Source organism: Pinus tabuliformis, chromosome J (assembly GCF_031772625.1).
Source record: "Pinus tabuliformis cultivar Carrire ecotype Pingquan chromosome J, CPIR1, whole genome shotgun sequence".
Lineage (NCBI taxonomy): Eukaryota > Viridiplantae > Streptophyta > Pinopsida > Pinales > Pinaceae > Pinus > Pinus tabuliformis.
The window spans coordinates 1,513,143,065-1,513,151,012 of NC_142295.1; the positions used below are offsets into that span (position 1 = coordinate 1,513,143,065).

At 43.9% G+C, this 7,948-nt stretch overlaps 1 pseudogene; it reads left to right on the forward strand.

The window, feature by feature from the left end:
- The first annotated feature begins 6,270 nt into the window (after positions 1-6,270).
- Positions 6,271-7,724, forward strand: LOC149233226 (uncharacterized; annotated as a pseudogene).
- Positions 7,725-7,948: the final 224 nt, after the last annotated feature.

The window sequence follows — 7,948 nt, forward strand, 5'->3', positions numbered from 1 at the left end:
CATCGGGGAGGATGGTAAAACATGGCTCCTCTCAAACCGTCAATTCGCATGGAGACATCCTTACCATCTCTTCTCTAACCGTTAGCTCGCATGGAGACCTCATTTCCATGAAGAAAAGAGAAGAAGAAATATGAATCTAATTCCAATAGATTTTTATCTATTTGAATGGGCTCCTGTTACACATTGTTACAGGTTGTTTTAATGCCCTTTCCTATGACTAGTTTGTTATATAGACCCTATTCTTTTTTAGTTGTGGCTAAAGAAATTCATTCTCTGAAGTTACTTGCATGTGGATTTGACTGAGCTTGCTATATTTGTACAGGGAAGAAAAACCATATTTGATGAGAAATGTAGCTCTATTCAGATGTCAGCGCCTGCAACAAAAAATGGTAGGACATTTGTTGGTGTTGCAGATTTGTGTGGTTTAATGAATACATCATAAAATATGAATACAAAATTCAAATGTAAGTATATTACCTTTCTTTGTGGCTTTCGTAGTCTAGTACCTAGTCACAGGTAAAGACAACCTAAGGTACTGAAGGAAGCAAGTTAGAACAAGACCCACTACTGGTAGTTTCAGACATGATCTAACATAACCTATTGCCTTCCCGGCCCGGTGAAGCATTGAGATTACCATTGACTGATGAATGCATTCTCATTTTACTAATACTGATGAATGCATTCTCTTTTGGCATGGTGTTGGCTGATTAGTCGGCAGTAGGGGACTGAACAAATTGATAGGTGTAATTTGGTTGGGTACATGATCTATTTTCTGTAAATCCTTTCAAACATACCATTGCCATAAATCTTTGTCTTTATTAGCATACCTTCGATCTATGAATACATTTCCTTAAAAGTAGCTACAGAAAATGAGTTGGGAGTCCTTACGGAGTGCTTAGGGGGTCTGAAACTCTTGCAACTCTCCAATCTTGCTTTCTTTTACGAATCCTTTATTCTTTGAATTCTCGTTCTCCCTAAATATGTTACAGTTGCTGAAACGTTGGTTCTACAAACAAGAACTCGCATATGCTTCTTATCTCCTCAGGCTTGCATTAATGGCTACCCACTCATCATCTAAACAACTAGGAAAGGAAGGAAGGCATTTGGAATGAATGGTTGGCTTGAGGACGTGCTTGGGAAATCATTATGGCTTGCTTGGCTTAGATGGGAAGGAAAAGTTGGCTTGTGCTTGAGTTACATTAATGGATGGGTTGTAGTGGCGAGAACCCGTATCTATCAGTTTTAGAATCTGCATCTCAAAGGGATTACTGGTCATACACGTAGGGGGTTTCTGTCAGGCATTGAGCTAGCGAGGGAGGAGAGTTTGCAGAGGTTCCCACTAGAGAAAGAAGTTGCAGGTAAACCAAGCGTCGTTAAGAATGTAATGCATGAGGTAGCTCAGACACCAACAAAGTCTATGCATGAGAGGAAATTGGAAGTGAGGCCTGCAGTGATGCATATGAGTAGTCATGGTCCTGGTATGGGTTCTGTTCCCGGGTCTCGGCCTGCCGATGGCAAACTTATCCTTAGCTTGGTCGTTTTCATGCCCCCAGGCTGGCAGTAGTATTTCAACCACACTTGGCGAGGTGCGGCACCACCGAACACTTTCTTTTCACCAATACTTATGTTCGTGGACTACGCCTAACCACTTATCCTACTTAGTTTGTGTTTCGCAAACAAGTATTATTAATGTTTCCTTTAAACCAATGAATACCCATACACATTCATTATCAACAACAATTATACAAGAGAACATAATTGCACAGTATAAAGGGAGGGGTAACTCCCTAAACAATGAGTATGCCCAAATAATATATTATATAGTCTTTCAATATTACAAAGCTTTACAAGTATACTTGGAAACACCAAGTTTCATACTTAGCCAAATTTACAACATCATCACACCTCCGTGTGATAGCCAAGATTTCCTTGCCCAAGTCGGGCGGGTGCGCCCTCACACGAGCTGCCAACCAAACTTCACAACTAAACCTTGTTGATATGCAGGCGACCTCGCCCGAGTCACCCTTCGTTCACCTTCGTACGGTGGGCGGGCGACCTCACCCAAGTCACCAAGACACCCACGCGTTTACCTTCACACGACAGGGGGCACTCAATTGAGCTGCCCAAGAACCCGTCCACAACCGCACAACCGGGTGCCCACGCCTTCACTCGTGCATGCCTTCGTTCGACCGGCGGGTGCTCCTCGCCCTACACCACTCACCTGATACACCTCCATGTGTTAACTCGTGCAGCCTTGCCCAAGACTTGGGCGCATCCAACTACACTCCAACCTGCACCTTGTATCTTATGCGAACCGTGCCTTCCTTCTTGATTGAAGGTCAAAGTGCGATGTCCAAATGAGCTCCTCGCTATGTTTATTTATACCGTGCATTGGGAGAAGTCTTGGCTACCCAGCCGACCTGCCCATGCCCTATACTCCACCGCAAACGCCCTCCAAACATCCGTCGGCCTTCGTTCTAACGATCATAAATATAGGTTGGCTCTTTCAAGTTTGTAAGTCGGCCCGTGGGTTGAGCCCACGCTCCCCATGCTATAGACATGACTCACTCCCCTCCTCGTGTGCGCATTATCACACGACTCCTCTGCACATTAAGTCTGAGCTCATACTTTGTCAACTCGTGAGTCCGGTGGTTGAACCAAATCGTCGCACTTGTGCTGGTGGGCGTGCCAAGGACTGCAGGTCCTTACATCCTCCTCCACCTGAAATCATTGTCGTCCTCGACAACATACCATCTTGGTAGCCATTCACGAAGATCAATATTTTCATATCCGAACAGTCGTATCCATGATATCAAATCCTCCACATACTGCAAACATCCCTGCAACATATGTAGAACTACCATCTCCATCATGTGTCGTCCCTCTGTAGGCTGCCTATCAAGATACTCCACTTGATACGAACATCTATCTGCACACTGGTACCCCTCATGACTCGAACTAGTTGGGTAGCTAATCCAACCATACACCAAAACCACAAGAATGCACATCCTTATGCCATCATCAGTCTTTCCCTGACTTCTGATACATCTCGAACTCATCAAATTCTACTCACAATCCCATGCTTAGGTCCATGGAAACTCCATCCCATCTGCAACATGTTCGGTCCATGGTCTTGTTGTACAAGGAGTGTACAACCTCTCCATTGGATCATACAAAACACTTCCATGTTACATCAGCATCTACACAACATCCTTTGCTTCAACATTCCCCATAGGATGTCCATGAGTGACACATCTATCCATACTCCTGCATCATGTCCCTGCATACCTGTCATGCTCCACATCTCCAACTTGATGTCCATGACTCTAGTTGTCCATGACGTCCAACCCATGTAGACTCCATCCTAACATTTGGCCATCTGCATCCAAGTCTGCAATTTGTCATAAAGAAGCCTCCTCCCAAGGCCCCTTGTTAAGTTAGTGTAGCCCCTCCCAAACAAGTTCCCTACACCAACCCATCTCCAAGGTTGTCTATAGAGAAAGGAGGGCCAAGAAGTTTCCTCCGTGACTCTCATCCACCCATGTATCAGATTGATACTATGTCCCCAAATATCTATGCACACCCTCAACCTCCTCACATGTACACCCAAGCTCTCTAAGCTTGTCCTTTGTCAGCTGAAAGTCATATATGCCCATAGCATACCTGCAAAAATCCACTATACCAGCTAGATCTCTACCTTCATAATCCTCTCCAACCACCGCTTCTAAAGTAGTACTCGGACTTCCTTCTTTCGCAACTCCATTATGAAGATCATCATTAGAAGATGTCCCTGTCAAGTGCTCCAAGGTTCATGAGATTGATCTCCCACTTACTTCATTCTTTCTCACTCTTTCAACGAAGTCAATCAAATTCCCTTCCTTCATTGTTTGAGTCATACTCCCAAGTCCGCTTTGCTCCACATCCTCATTCTTCACATTCGGATCTATGGGATACAAGGTCATAGAATTCATCCTCGATCTATATCCCAAGCAACTCCTTCTATTGATCGGAAACAACATAGTTCTTCCTTCATCTGTGATCAAGAGAATGTCCTAGTCCACCATCGGTATGGCTTGTGCAAGCTTCATGAAATCTTGCCCCAGCACCATAGAATGATCATCCATGTCCACGATCCTAAAGTCCAACTTTCCAAACCACGAGCCCACTCTCACCTGAGTGTTCTCCATCACACCAGTAACAGCTTTCATGGTAGAGCTGACTGCTTTGAAATCACTCCACTCCCTCTCCATTTCAGTGTTCTTCCCAAAAGACTTTGCTACCTTCTTACTTAAGAAGCTATGTGTAGCTCTCGTATCCACCAAAGCTGCAAATCTCTTGCCCTTCATGGTTACCTGCACAAAACTCAGCTTCAAGGTATCACCTCCTTCTGCCGGCTTTATCTTGTGTCTCACATCAGCAACCTTCTTCAAAAACTCAGCCTCAGAAGTGTCCATTGGCTTGTGCTCCAATTTGACATTCCTCCTAAGGTACTTCACTTCCTTGCCTGGCTCTTCTAAGCAACTCGATCCTAGTCTAGATTGTCTTCCATCAAGCTTGTCCTCCGTCGCATTCTGCTCAAGTGCACCAACCAAGTGTCCATTGACTACTTCCATAGAAATAAGCTTCCAAACATCCTCTGGATTGTCACGGTATTGAGTTCCCAGCCTGTCAATGTAGTCAAGCTCTTCCTGCTCAATTACAACAACCTTCTTATCAAGAAGCTTCTTCTTTATCTCCTCCTCAATTTGCTTGATTTCGGTCTCCATCATGGCACTTTCCTTCTTCAACTGGGCTCTTTCATCCAAGAGCTCTTGAAGATCAAGTCCATTCTATTGGATCTCCTTGTCAAGTTCCTTGAGTTCATCATCCATTGTACTTCCGCATTGAAACTTGAGTTCGTCAAGTTCCTTCCTTAGCTTTGAACAACTTTCCTGAATCCCCATATTCTCAGCCTTCATCGAAACCCAGTCAGAACTCCATTGAATCACCTATTCCAACACTTTGTACTTGAAGACTTCACCTGCATTATGGCTAGTCTCACCTGTCATAGGTTCAGCCACCATCTTTTCCTTTCAGTCTTCTCCAAGCTCCCTACAAAACATGAACTAGCTATTGTTCCACTTGTATGTGAAACTAGCTTCCTTCACCTGCAACTACTTGTTGCCAATTTCCAAGCTTCAACCAGCTTCTTGCACTTTGTCACAAGCAACCCTACTCTAACACCAGCTCCAACCGAGCTCTGATACCACCTATCACGCCCCCAGGCCGGCGGTAGTCTTTCAACTGCGCTTGGCGAGGTGCGGCACCACCGAACACTTTCTTTTAACCAACACTTATGTTTGTGGAATACACCTAACCACTTATCCTACTTGGTTTGTTTTTCGCAACCAAGTATTATTAATGGTTCCTTTATACCAATGAATGCCCATACACATTCATTATCAATAGCAAATATACAAGAGAACCCAATTGCACAGTATAAAGGGAGGGGCAACTCCCTGAACAATGAGTCTGCCCAAATAATATATTATACAGTCTTTCAATATTACAAAGCTTTACAAGTATACTTGGAAACACCAAGTTTCATACTTAGCCAAATTTACAAAATCATCACACCTCCGTGTGATAGCCAAGATTTCCTTGCCCAAGTCAGGCAGGCACGCCCTCACATGAGCTGCTAACCAAACTTCACAACCGAACATTGTCAACGGGCGGGTGACCTCACCCGAGTCACCCTTCGTTCACCTTCGCACGGTGGGCGGGTGACCTCACTCGAGTCACCCAGACACCCATGCATTTACCTTCACACGACAGGCGAGCTCTCACCCGAGCTGCCCAAGAACCCGTGCACAACCGCACAACTAGGCGCCCATGCCTTCACCCATGCACACCTTTGTTCGACCAGTGGGCGCTCCTTGCCCTATACCGTTCACCCGATACACCTCCGTGCGTTAACTCATGCAGCCTTGCCCAAGACTTGGGCGCATTCGGCTACACTCCAACCTACACCTTGTATCTTATGCGAACTGTGCCTTCCTTCTTGATTGAAGGTCAAAGTGCGATTTCCAAATGAGCTCCTCATTATGTTTATTTATACCGTGCGTTGGGCGAGGTCTTGGCTACCCAGCTGACCTGCCCACGCCCTATACTCCATCCCAAACGCCCTCCAAACATCCGCCGGCCTTCTTTCTAACGATCATAAGTATAGGTCGGCTCGTTCAAGTTTGTAAGTCGGCTCATGGGTTGAGCCCACGTTCCCCACGCTATCACATGACTCCTCCGCACATTAAGTCTGAGCTCGTACTTTGTCAACTCGCGTGCCCGGTGGTTGAACCAACTCATTGCACTTGTGCTGGTGGGCGTGCCAAGGACCGAAGCTCCTTATAGTGGTGGTGGTGTAGGAACCACGATTCGAGATAAGACAGATATCACTTATGATCTAGTAGAGCATATGCAGTATTGTAGGTTCGGTTCGTGAAGGCTAAAGATCTCCCCGCCAAGGACATTGGTGGGAGTTGTGACCCCTAGAAACTTACACATTGGAACTTGTAAATCCATACCTCTGACACCTGGGAAGCATGCTCTTGGCGCAGAAACGTCTCTTTTTAATTTAATTTAATTCACTTTATTATTTTTATTTTTTAACATTCTCATACATTCTTACATATGACAAAAAAAATTGTTTATTGAATGTATAGATCAGAAATTGTTTATTGAATGTACAGATTAGAGAGAAATATGTCTATCATCGTGTTAACTCACTTTCCTACCTTAGTTCGATCAATAGGCCAAGTAGGGCCAAGCAAGGGATTTCTCTAGTCTCATTTCTTCACAAAGCTGGAGACGGAAGAGCATTTTTCAATGCTCGGACTGTGTGCATACCTCCGCGGGTGGTGACTTAGTGCAGTAAATCTCATTGAAAGGGATCAACAAAATCTTGCTGTGGCAAAACATATTTATATTCACTGCTACTCTTGTACTCCCAGTTCTTCAAGGAATCAATGGATAACTAGTTCTTGCTTTAGTCCTTCCCAAAGGCTCCAAACCCTACAATATAAGGTACATCTTATACTGCTGACTTACATTTCTATACTTACTTTGCAATTTTTTCTAAATCTTATCGTAGTTATTCATAGAACCGTAGTTGAATCCAACCCTTCTTCACTTGGAGAAAAACCATTCTCTGTGAACTTCATATGCCCGAGTCTATTAAAAATGAAGAAATGCATTACAATTGTACAATCATCTTAAAACCTCTTATAAAAAATTCAATGGAGAAGTCTTATCTTAGGGGATTCAGTTCTGAGAGCATCTAGGGCTTTTTTCAGAGCAATGGCAGGTGAAATGGGAATAGAGCCAGAGCCTCTAACATTCATAGAAAAAATAGGAGGGATTCAGTTTCCATGAAAGAGGATGTTATGGACAACAATGACAACGAAGTTTTTTATTATCCCCTTTATTTGGATGAAGAAGATCCTGACTGGCCCGAAGAGGAAGAGGATGGCTGTGGGCTTCAGCTCTCCCAGTTTTTTGATAAAATGAAGGTTAAGAACGAGAAAGATGATGATGAAGTAGACTATCTAACTAAGGATGAACTAGATTTGGACGATGATACTGAAACACATCTTCCAATCAAGGATATCACTGCTAAGGATTGGGAAGATGCCGTGATTTGTGATCTCAGTCCTTTGGTTGTTCTTTTCTTTGATTGATATCATCGGTAAGGTTTCAATGCTCTTCCAATGTATGTTTGTAGTGAAATTAAAAAACGAAGTAAACATGCTATCAAAATTGAACTTATCATTCAAGACCAACTACTTCTTGTAGGTATCGGTTCTTAACGAAATTGCCCAACTGTGGCATTTGGCAAGGAATCCACGTCATTGGCAAAAATTCAACCCATGGAGTTCTAGTGCTTCACTTACATCCTTCTTATGGAGTCAATTCC